The 12,255-nt window shown below is 44.0% G+C and overlaps 1 long non-coding RNA gene across 1 annotated transcript in view; it reads right to left on the reverse strand.

Annotated features, from left to right (window-relative positions):
- Positions 1–2,415: 2,415 nt before the first annotated feature.
- LOC149864332 (uncharacterized) overlaps positions 2,416–12,255 on the reverse strand; it is an 80,037-nt gene continuing 70,197 nt past the window's right edge. Inside the window, exon 3 of the long non-coding RNA XR_016442624.1 lies at positions 2,416–10,314. This is a non-coding gene — a long non-coding RNA (uncharacterized LOC149864332). The remainder of the gene's footprint in view (positions 10,315–12,255) is intronic.

Consider the following 12,255-nt stretch of genomic DNA (forward strand, 5'->3'; position numbering starts at 1 on the left):
TCATGAGGCCTCTCCACCTCCACCCCATCTGGTCTGACAAGAACAGAGACTGTTCTGTCAGGCAGGTTAAGCCCTGCTGTGGAATCTGCAATGGTCCAGAGCTGGGGATCAAAAGGGGCTCTCCCAGGGAGGCTGGGCTTTTCATTTATTTGCTCTTCACTCCTCCTCCAGGCTAAATAAGGGGTGTGTAAGCAAAAGCTGATGTGCACTGCCTCAAAGATACGCCTAATCCCTGAGAATGTCCCATGCACAGTCAGCCAGCCAAGACCTTTCATAACTACTGTATCTAGCTGAGATATTTATAGAGCACCAATCACTGTGCTCTGTAGGCACTGATCTACATTTAAGCTCACCACCTGTTCACAGCTCCAGTGAGAGCCTGCTACCGGTGGTTGGGAAACTTCACATGTGAACAGGGAGGTTCTCTTTTCTTTTGCCTCACTGCCTGTACCCCACAGCTTGGATGCATCCTTGGGGCCTATCAACTATTGCTGGAGCCTGCTCCCACTCCTGAATGGATTAAAGCAAACTATCTAATCTTGCAATAATTTCTAAACGTCCTCAACTTTGTTACAACCTCTTTATCAAAGTGTAGTAAAACGTAGGTGGCACATCCACACATGCAGGCACGTGCGCTTGCAGCAGCTCAAATAGAAGCAGCATAAATTCGAACCAGGGCTTTTTGCTTCAGCACACATGCCCGGACATGCGCTTTGCTATGGGGCAAATTGTGCTTCTTGGGACAAAATAACCCTGCCCAGCTCCTCCAGGATCTGTAGCCAGGGGGAGCTAGATCCCAGGGCCAGCACCTGCACTGACCCAAGCATTTTAAAAAGCTGCCCTGTGCTAGCCCCAGCAGTATAAAAAGCTGCCCTGGGCTACAGCTCTCAGGAGCTTCTGGGGCCCAGCCAACTGGTATCTGGGGACACTACCCCTTGTGCCAGCTGGACTGCTGAAGCAACCCTGAGAGTTCCCTGCACCCTGTACCCACTGTTGGAGTCTGGCAGCAGGGGCTGCTGCCTGGCAGATCCAGATGGGGACTGCATGGCCATTAGAGACATCTGCACCTCTGAGCCAGCTGCCAGTGGGCAGTGGCTGCACAGTTGGTCTTTGTGCAGCACTACTGCCATGTGTGCCACTGCCTAGCCATCTGAGAGCTATCACCCAGAAGATGTTCTCAGTGTGGTGGCCTGATTTGAACTGTCAAAGCATGTCCTCCTAGCCCCAAGTGGCAAGGAGGTCAACCACCTCCAGCTGGGTCCTGGGTGCCAACTCTGAGCAGGCTCCTCTGCCTGGGTCCTGCCACCTGCCTCACTAGCAGGAATTCTAGTCTTCCCTATTGAAAAACTGCAGAGTCCCTGGTTAAAAAAAAAAACCCTGTTGCTCTTTAAATACCTGCAAATCCATGTTCTTCCACAATTAAAACAAAAGACCACTAGATAGATTGATAGGTAGATATACAGAGAGAGATCGAGAGATCGAAGCAGTTGAGCAATGTTTTATTGATATATTTACAATTTTAAAGCAATTTGGAAGCTTACCGGTGCCTCTTTCATCATAATAAATTAAAATCTAAATATCTATACAGTTTGGCATTTACTTTTCACTTTTTTGTCATAGAGAAGTCAGAGTTGCCTGTACCCCCATCAGGCCGGGTGGCTTCTGTGCACAGAGGACCTGGCCCAGACTAGCAGGCAGTCCCCATGAGCTGTGCAGGGTCCTGGGTGGCAGCCCAGAGCTCCCCAAAAGCGCAAGGCCCTGTGCGGCACTACACTGAACCAGGTTACACCCACACAGTGTCTTAGAGGCAGCACAGACACCAGGTGGCCAGGGATGAGCCACACTGCCCCCCATCATCCCACGCCATGTGGAGGGCCTGTGCCATGAGGCTCCAAGCACTACTGCCACTACCAGGAAGCTGCAGGTGATACAAGAGGCTAGAGCCTGGCAGGAGAGTGAGCGGGGGGCTGAAGCTAGGTAGGGGAGCAAGTGGGGAGCTGGAGCCAGGTGGGGGAGCAAGCTGGGGGCTGGAACCAGGTGGGGTGGCTGGCAGAGGACTGGGGCCATGAGGGATGGGAAGGGAACCCACTCCTCCCACGCTGCCCCCCTATGGTACCCTGCACCCTCAGTAGTCCCACCCCTTTTCCAGCCCCACCCCATCCCCTATTTACCTGGCATGGAGCCCAGGTCCCAGGCAGTGCAGCCTGCAGCACTGCCTGCCCTACATGGCAGGCAGCTTGCTTCAACACCAGGGAAAGGGCCAGCCATAGAGACACTCTGGCTGGCTACCAGATTGCCTCTGTGGAGGACCCGCTTTTTCCCTCAGGGTATTTTTTGGTACCTGGATATCCAGGTATCAAATTTTGCCCCCACACTGTAAATATGCAGCACAGGGAAGGCTTTTTTTGTTCCCGACGTGTGTCTTGCTGTGTCTCAAAGGGGTTTGGGATGCTGCAAGAGGTATATGCACACTCATCTGGACATGCCCAGGGAGTGCACAGGACAAGGCATGCATAGTTGTTGCAAGCATTTTGTTTGATTGCCCATGTTATCCACATGTGCAACAATTTTCTTGGCCTTTAGGAACAGACATTGTATTTGCTCTCTAGTGACTCAATATAGCTCTTGGCAGGTCTTGGGATGTTTCATATACAGCTGGGGGAATATCCTGTACAAGTCTGTATACAGGGCATGTGTCTGATGAATAAAGATTAAACCCTCAGATTTTCTCCCAAGGGACAACAGATCCTGAATCAAAACAGTGAGTGAGATTTTCACAATTCTAAACAGCCCAGGAAAGCTTGATGTGTCATTTATAGCACTTAGTCCAGCCTTAAAAAATGTCATGTAGCTCATGAATAGGATCTATCCAACCAGCTTTAATTTAGAAAAATCTCCAAGATTGGGGACTAATTTTATTCTCTACAGTTTTCCAAGCAACCTTCCATTCATGATCAGTTCTGCTTTCATGGAGTTGACCCATTCATAGTTGTAACCATTTGAATGACTTGACTGTAGATTGACTGTCAAAAGTCTTCCAGCGGAGGAGCTAATAATGAAATCCACCCATCCTAAAGCACAGTGAATACAGTGGGTAAAGGTTTATAATGGAAAGGACAGGGAAACATTCTTTCTTAAATTAAATTGAAGCCAGTAGGGCAAAAAAAACCATCTGGTGTCACTTTCTCCTGTGTAACCCACATGAAGTCAGTGGGATTCCACTGGGATAAAATTTGGAAAAAGAGCCAACCTTTGTCCTGTTATATCCACAAAACTCTGAACAACTTCAATGAAAGTTGTTCCCACATAACACAGAACATAAATTAAAACAAAGTTAAGATACTATCTTCCGTTAACCTTCACACCAGGTGAACAGATATAAATGCAAGCAGACTTTGCCCCCCCAACCTTTATGTTCCACCTCTGAATTTCCACTTTCTCAAGAATAACAGATGATCTGTCAGAGAATTCACTGTTCACAAGAACCAAGATGTGGATCTCAAGACACAAAACTATGCTGAACTTGTTACAGAGCTATAGAAACATAGATCTGTCCTTAACAGGCAGTACAACAAAAACTCTATAGAAAGCCATTGAGTCTCTCTCTATTTTTCAGCTTATATTTTTTCCTAGTATGGAGTTCATCATGTATGACTGATGTCAGTTGCTCTGCCACCAATTGTAATAATTTAAAGAAAAGGGGCTAAAAATAAAACTGAATCAATTTTTCATTTCTAGTCAAGAAGAAAAGAACCAGACAAAATAATGGCCAGAAATGGGGCTTCTGCCCCATTACTAAGGAGAGGGAGCCCAGGGTGAAATGCCTGGCCTCAGCCCCTGGAAAAGATTTACAATGGCAAAGGGGCCTTAAATAAAATGGCCACCTACTTAGGTTCAGGCAATGATTGTCAGGTCTGGAGCAGAAGTAGAGGGTCAGGTGACTCAAGGACAGACCCATAAGCCCAGGACCTGACCCAGAGAAGGGAGTCTGGCCGTAGAAGCCACAGGAGGCAGAGCTCCAGGAAGAGCCAATCTGGGTTGTTCACAGAAGAAGGGCTTGGGGCTGCAGGGAAGCTACAGGAAACCCTGCACCACAAGCAGCAACAGCTAGGTGCCTTGAGCCTTTGTAGTACTTGTATCGCAAAGTGAGATCAACCCCAGGAAGGGAACCTTTTATTTTTGGGAGTAAACATTCATGTTTTGGTTTGCATTTAAACTGGAGGACTGGATGTGGCTGTAAAGGGAGGAATGGAGACCACAGGGGTTCTGCAGGGGCACCCAGCACAGGGCATTTCTAGGACCTAAAGCCTGGTGGGCTATGTAAGGGCAGAAGCCCAGACTTTAGAGAGAGGACTGTTGCTTGTTAGAGAACCAAGCCTTTGGCAGAAAAGACTGGGGGACACAAGCCTGGAGCTTACAAGAGGTGAGACCAGGGGGCCAAGGGACCTAGTGCCCATGAGAGGCAAGCTGAGGCCCAGGAGCTAGGGGTCCTGGTAAAGAAAACCTAAGGCAGAAACACCCAGCCAGAGTAATGTGGGCCAAGGCCAGGAAAACCTCAGTTCCAACAAGGTCCTACCATCCCAGACCTCACTTCTGCCTCCTAGGGGCAGCCTCCCTATGAAATTATAACATCAAGGTGTGGCAGGTGAGATAACAGAGTGGGGGAACCCTATGAGGCCAGAGGGAATAACAAGGTAGGGTGCAGGGGGCAATCAGGAAAGGAGAACTTGCCACTCCAGCACCAGGTAAGTCACATAGACCGAGCAATCAGCAACAATATGATCTCTATAGATTCTCTCCACCTCTTCATATTACTTTAAGATCCTTCCCTGCTTCTGTTCTTATGAAATTAATGCTTCATAGAGAAACAGAGGTAGGGAGATTATTCATTTGAGAATTTTATGCTCCCGCCGTGCATTCCAGGGAATAAACTTCAGGAATGTTTTTAAATGGTGAAGAGAGACAGTAACAGGAACCAGCATCTGACTTTGGAAAGCATTGACTGTTTCAGTCAGTGGCCAGCAGGAGACAATGTTGTAATATGGATAATCCATGCATAATTTGAACCCTGAATAACAATAACTTCTCTTAACCACTTAGTTATCTGATAGCTAACAATACAATAACATTAACAAGTATATTAAAACTATTGGGATATTATGGTTTGAAGTCTAAGCAAAGTTTTAGAGTTGAGGTCTTTTTTTTTCTGGGTTTTTTGCCTTACCTGTTTATTTGTTTTTCTGCTAATCCCACAGACCAGCATTATGACATTTAATGTCGTACATGGATTTTTTTAATAATAATTAATACCTCACCTTGGTGGGTACTCCTAGGTGTATGCTATAATAAAAACAGCACATTCTAAAGTGTCAAAGAAGACAGTTTTCATACAAATATTCTATGAAAGTCCTACAGAAATCTATTTTTAACTGTTTTATATGGATCTCTAACCATATGAATACCAAGAGATTTATTGAAATTCTCTCATTTGAGTGAGAAACAGCCTATCAGTTTCCCTGAGGTGAGTGGAACAGATATGTTTCTGATGAACAGAGGTTACAGAATAGTGAAAAAGGTGGACAATTCCTGGGAATCTGAGTTCTCTGCTGCCTGTATGCATCTGATCAGACTGGATTTGATGGAAAAGAGGCCAATGTTGATTCAGTGCCACTGCTGATCCAGAGCAATACAGATCCCCTGACCAAACAAAGATACCCACATGTAGTAAAGATGCAGCATCTACTCAATTGTCATCCCTTAGCCTTGTGGGAAGGAATCTGTCCTCTGCAGAACTTCCTCACATACTGCCCATTTTCTCAGGTTGTGAAACAAGCAGAATTTGGCCCAGTGTTTATAATGGTCATTAATCCATCAATTAGTATTTTCAGGCACATACACAACCATAGAATCATAGGATCTGAAAGGACCTCAAGGGTCATCTAGTCCAAGCCCCTACACAAAACAAAGGGAATTACATTCCTATACCAGCCTAGACAGACACTGCCTATTCAGCCTTTTCTTGAAAATTTTCTGTGAAGGGATTTCAGCAGTTCCCTGTGCAGCTTGTTCCACTGTCCTCCTATTCTGAGATTATGAACGTTTTTTCCAAAGATTTCAGTTAAATGTGCAGTTTAAACCCATTGCCCCCTGCATGGCCAAAAAGAAAAACAAACAACATGCGGCCCTTTCCTCCTCCTCCTCCCGACCCCAACAGCTCTTCTTCCTCTTCTTTATGGCAGCCTTTCAATCTTTAAAAACTGCTATCACATGCCCCCCACTCCCCTGCCTTGCAATCTCCACCTCTACCATGAAACTAGTCCTAAGTCTCTCAACATCTCCCATACAGCTTGAATTCCAAGGCTTTTACCATCTTTCTCAGGCTTCTGTAGCTACCCTGCCAAAGAGGGGAATCAGGTTAGTTTGACCAGATTTGTTCCTGATAAATCCATGTTAGCCTGTCTCCAATTCTTCTGGGGATTCGCCTGTCATCCATGACTTCACAAATATTGTTGCCAGTGGCTTCAAGATTTGTTCTGATGATGATAATGGTTATTTAGTGAATCTTCTCTATATTGTTCTCAGCTGTCACTGTCGTTCTTACCATAGAACTACTAGAGTTATATTATGCTATAGCTAGCATCAAAATTACCAAAAGCATAAGCAACTCAGCATATGAAGATGTTCCATCTTCACAATAAATACATTTTCTAAGCTACACATAAAAATATAAATACAAAAAATGTATTAATGTCTTCTGTTACTTTATTTATACTGATACCAAAACTATTAGCTAAAGGCTCCATGTTGTACTTTTAGCAAACAAATCTATAAAGGCAGCAGCAGGAAGAATTCATAAAATGATTGATTATAAAACAATTACACAGGTCAGTCCTCCTGACTTCAGTAGACTGTGTTCTGCTCTGGTACTTGGGTTCAAGAGCAATTATTGATAGCTGAATGCTGGTAAATTTCCCCTGCATATCCTGCCCATAAAAGGAAATGCAGTGTAGCCCACGCTTGTGAAGGCTAGGGGTTAATTTGTGACATACATGTAGATAGCATTGCAGGTACGTGTTGAATGGAACAATTGTCTCACTTGGGAACCAATTCAATACCCTCTGAACTTAACTGGAAACTTTCCATTGATTTCAACAAGAGTTGGGTCAGGCCAGCTCTATCTAATCAATATTTTAAATATTATCCCTTATTTCATCCGCTCTCCTTTGCTATCATTTTTTTAAAATAGGGGTAGAATGGAGTCATATCCCAATATCCCCAACCAATCCATCTAGGCAACACTTGTTCAGATATCAGATAAACCCCAGCACATCTAGGAGCTACGTAGAAATACCTGTAAAACAATAAAAAGAGTGAAATATGAAATCAGAAAAGGGAAATGGTAGGATCTTTACCTCCCCCCCCCCAGTGGTGTCTTTTCTTTGACTGAGGGACTGGAAAATAATCAAAAGGCTGCAAAAAGGGGGATCTAAAAGGAATGCAGAACAATGTAACAAGGTACAGTTATTCTTAAAGATTAGCCAACAGTACCAACGACGGCTTGTGTGCCACTCCACATGGCTCACAAGGAGTTCAGATGCTGAGCTTATTGGTTCTGACAGACAGTCTATGATCTGTGTCAGTGTAAGGATTGAGCTGCTTGTATATGAAGGCAGGGCAAAAGGAAAATGCAATGATCATTAACAGCTGTGGCAGCTGATCTTTAGTCACAGACACTAAGCTTTACCTTCACCCTGAACAACAGAGCTGTGGCAGGACATAGGAAAAATGGACATAGGAACACCATGCAATTTCTAGAAGGTGCATCCCTTTCTACATGATGCATTTTGCTTTCCCTTGGTTTTTCTCTGCTGCTGTCTCTTGTGTTTTGTATGCAAGTGGGCAACATAAAATTCAAAGATTTGTAATTATGCAGAGCAAATAATTCAGAGCAAAAAAGAAAACCCAGGATTATGACTATCAAACTGCAAGCTTTGTAGCCCTACAAATTTCTCTTTCTTTCTGTTAAGCCATGATGTAATTGTTAGATGAAGCAGTTATACAGCCTTTGGCAAAGCAATGGGTACTTAATGTTTCTGGCTGACTACTCACTACCTAATAAAAGGTTAGCATACAACATATTTGCTAAGCAACTCCCTGTCATAAAAAAGGCGGTTGATATGGTTATTTATCAAGCCCCATCAAGAGCTCTGGAACAGAGCCCAAGACATAAATATCACTATTGTCCTCCAGATGATGAAAGGTAAGTTGTAAGTACTTATTTTGTAAACTTGTGTTACAGGAGAAAATATAAATAGTTGAGATTTCTTAGTCCAGAATCATCATCCCCAGGGAATCTGTGAAAAGATACTTACACACAACAGACAATAATAGTTATATGTAACAGTCGGGAAAGTGTGGAAAACAGCCCCCATATCATACGCAATTTAAACTGGAAGAATTCTACAAATGAACTCAAGTGTAAAAGATACTGTAGAACAGCCCGGCTGCTCAAATGAGTACGTGTGGCTTGCTATTCAGACCATCGTCACCAATGCAACAATACCATTCTGGATCTAGCAATTTTTTAGAATTCCAAGCAAGAAAATATAATCAAAGGAAACACACATATTAAGGATCCTGTACTGGTTTACTATGTATAAAACTAGTTAAACTATCTAGTGAGATTTATGATGTTTTTAGAAGCTCTGCCTAGGGACATCTGACAACTTCTTGAGGTTTATCTGGTGGATTTCTGCTTTTGGACATTAACAACACTACATAAGGCTGATAGGGAAGGAGGTATGTTTGTATCAGGTTCTCCAATGCTACATAAATGGCAAGGCTTCCTACAGTATAGGAAGTGGGGAATATCTGCAACGATAACAGTGAGAAACTGCATAGAAATTACTGAAGTCCCTGCAACAACAGCACAGACTACTGAGCAGTGCAGAAGCTGCTTCTGGACTGTGCGTGTGTGTATATATGTGTAATTTCTGCAAGAACCAATTAAGATTCTCTTGATGACTCTCAGCCTGCCAGTCCATCTGTTGTGTGCAGTGGTTGTCCTCTACACAATCGGTGTCTTGCTTCTGGCCCTATAAATTTTCATTTATTGAGTACTTCTTGGTTGTTGTTACCCCTTTTACTGTAGGCATGATGGCCTTCTGGTCATTTTGCCAAGCAGTGTTATCCTTTGTTCATTTTTGGTAAGTGTTCAGTGTTTCCTTAACTTTGCACTGACATCTCTTCCAAGCCTACCTGTTGGGACAAAAGGCAATCTCAGGCAGGTTTCCATTATTGTACCTGTAGTTATTGTGCCTAGAGGGTGATGTTTTGACTGTACCAGAGCCTGCTATTTGCTACTGTCTTGCTATCTGAGTAGCTCCTTCTGGTAATAAACAACTTATCTTAGGCCACACTTAGCATCTGGATAATTAACTCTGTCTCTCTAGAATTAGGAAAGATATGTCATAGGGAATAAAACTCATTTTCTTTCCATTAAAAACTTCCATCACTTAGTCTAGCTAATGACAAGTATTGTTTGCACTGGTGTGTAGACAGCTCCATGGATTGTACACAAAATAAGTTTCTTAGAAACACCTGCTACTGCTGTCCATTTCAGTAATTGGAGTCTGAAACATACTACCCATTGACTCCTATCAAAGCATTATTTAACAGTAAATGTAGCCTGCTGCTTTTAATTCTGTAGGATTAGCAGACAGGTTGTGCTCTTCCTAAATACTGTATATTTGTTTTGTCTTTCTGTTTTATTTGCTGCACTCAAGCTAAGTACAGACATTCAGGGACATTAGGGGGAGGTTAAATTGATTCAAAATGGCCGCCCAATATAAGCAGTCCTCAGACTTACGACACAAATGGTTCCTGAAAACCACATTTTAAGTTAAAACATCGTAACTCAAAACCAATTTTCCCATAGGAATAATGTTATAAATGCGGGATTGGTTCCTGAACCAAGGCCTGATACCCTATTTTCACCAAAAAAACCCAGAAATTTTTACTCAATTAAAGATGAGTAATATAGCTACATTAATGTATTTATATTGTACATAGCAATTACATTGATTTGGAAGGATTTTGTTGAGGTGACTTCACCGGACTTTTTGAAGGGCTCTTGGTTGGACTTGTTGAAGGGATCTTGGCTGGAGTCTTCTCAGGAGTCTTGGCTGCAGGTTTTTCTGGAGTCTTGTCTGCTTTCTTAAGAAAGTGTCCGAGGCAGTTTGGACAGATGTTCTCCAAGGAGATGGGCAATGCAGCGGACTTGTTTGCTGGGGTGGCGTGGCATCAGATCAAGCACTGTAAAGTAAAAACTGACATCAGAAAGTCAAAACAGTGTGTCAATTTATAAATGCCGTAAGTGCCATGCGTTGTAATTCGAAACATCTTAAGTTGAGGACTGCCTGTATTAGGTATGTCAGGATGGGGGGCGGCTAGCCAAGGGGTTGGGGGTCCAGCAGGCTGCTGGGGACTGAAGGTCCACCGGGGGATGGGGAGGGAGATGCGACCCACAGGTGGGATGGGGGAGCAGGCATGACCCGTGATGAGGAGCAGGTGCAACCTGTGGATGGGTTGAGGGAACAGGTGTGACACACAAGGGGTGGGGGGGAGGTTCAACCCATGGGTGGAGTAGGGTTGGTTCCCCCAAAGTGAATCTACACCCCCATCCCCCCCACCAGGACTTACTTGTTTGGGTCTGGCAGCAGCAAATGCTGATAAAAGCGACTGCACCCAGAGCGGCTTGCGGGATAGGAGTTGAGAGTGCTGGGTGGAAGGGAGCAAGGGCCTGGGGGGGGGCAAAAATAGACCAGTGGGGGGGAAGGAGGGGGTGAAAAGAGCAGCCCCAGGACGTGGGTCAGTGTCTGAGTTTTCCCAGTCCCAGGGCTGCGCTGGGGAAATGGTCAGAAGTTCCACGCACCTGTTTGACCTGAATCGAATGATTCTGATACTACATAGATCCAGGCTTATCTTAAATGGGGTTCTGCACTTTTTAGACCAGTTTGCGTGCATGGAACGTATTTTCAGTTGCAGGTTTAGACTGCTTGTCGGTCACTGAGACTGAGTCTGTAAGCATAAGCGTCACACTGGGACATGCTAAGTTTAAATCAGGTGGCTATTAAATCAGGCAGCCAATTTAACCTCCTGAATGTCTGTACTTAGCCTTTGAGTGCACAGGATACAGGTAGACAATGATTAGAGACTACAAATGAATTCCTTGTTGGATATAAACTGATGCAGCTATGTTGACTCCAGTAGCACAACACTGTCGTACCTCAGCTAAAAGTCTGTACCTTTTTTGCCAAATTCTGTTCTCAGCCCCAAGGTAAATCCAGAGTAACTCCAGTTACGTTAAGGACCATCACTGGATGCCAGGTATCTAAGTACCTACTGGACATCGTATTTCTCTTGGCCACATTTAACTCTTTTTCTGATCATCCCACTGCACAGCCAGAAGGGAAACAGAAGTTACAGTGGTAAGTAGAATAGTAAAGTTAGCCACTAACCATAGTACTGGCAGGAAGTGGTGGTGGTGGTTTAGAAGGCAGATGTACAACTTATGAACTCTGGTTTGATTTTTATGAGCTGTTTGTGTTCTTCTGTCTTATGACTGTCAATTTATTCATGTTGCCTCATGATCTTAATGACTCAAGGGAGTGGTACCTGCCAGCCTTTCTTTGAAAGAGGCAGTCATTAAGGGCTACCAACTACAGAATATATCTTTCCCAGACAGAACAATGGGGTGGCCAAAGTCTGGGGGAAAACAGTTTTCTACAGCTTCCCTGAAGGGAGATAAAGTTTGGAGCAGTGGCAATTTCCCAGGAGCAGAACAAAAGGAGTCAGGCACAAGTAGCAGGATTCACAAACTTGAGGAATTCAGAGCAACAAGGTCTTGGCTTTCATGGCATACAGGACTGAGTCAAGATAAAAGGGGACTGACCTACTAGAGAAAGTAACTCCACAAGCTGCAAGAAATGCCATGAGCTTCAACAGAAGACTAACTTTATTCCAGAGAATATTCCAAGGTTGTGAGCACACTAAGGCAAAGAAATGTATGTGGGGTTTTACTGTTTTGTCCAGATGTGTACATCATTTGTGCTATTTAAAAAGCAATTGGGTTTAGACCCCTTTGTTAGGCCTCTGTATCTGTTTGCTTCCACTACAACTGCAAACTCACAGTGTTCCAAGGCTGGTGGTTTAGGAACAGATATGCTTAAATCAGTGAAAAGTTAGCAGTCAGTA

Source organism: Crocodylus siamensis, chromosome 5 (genome assembly GCF_052110815.1).
Source record: "Crocodylus siamensis isolate JL-2025a chromosome 5, ASM5211081v1, whole genome shotgun sequence".
Classification (NCBI taxonomy): domain Eukaryota; kingdom Metazoa; phylum Chordata; order Crocodylia; family Crocodylidae; genus Crocodylus; species Crocodylus siamensis.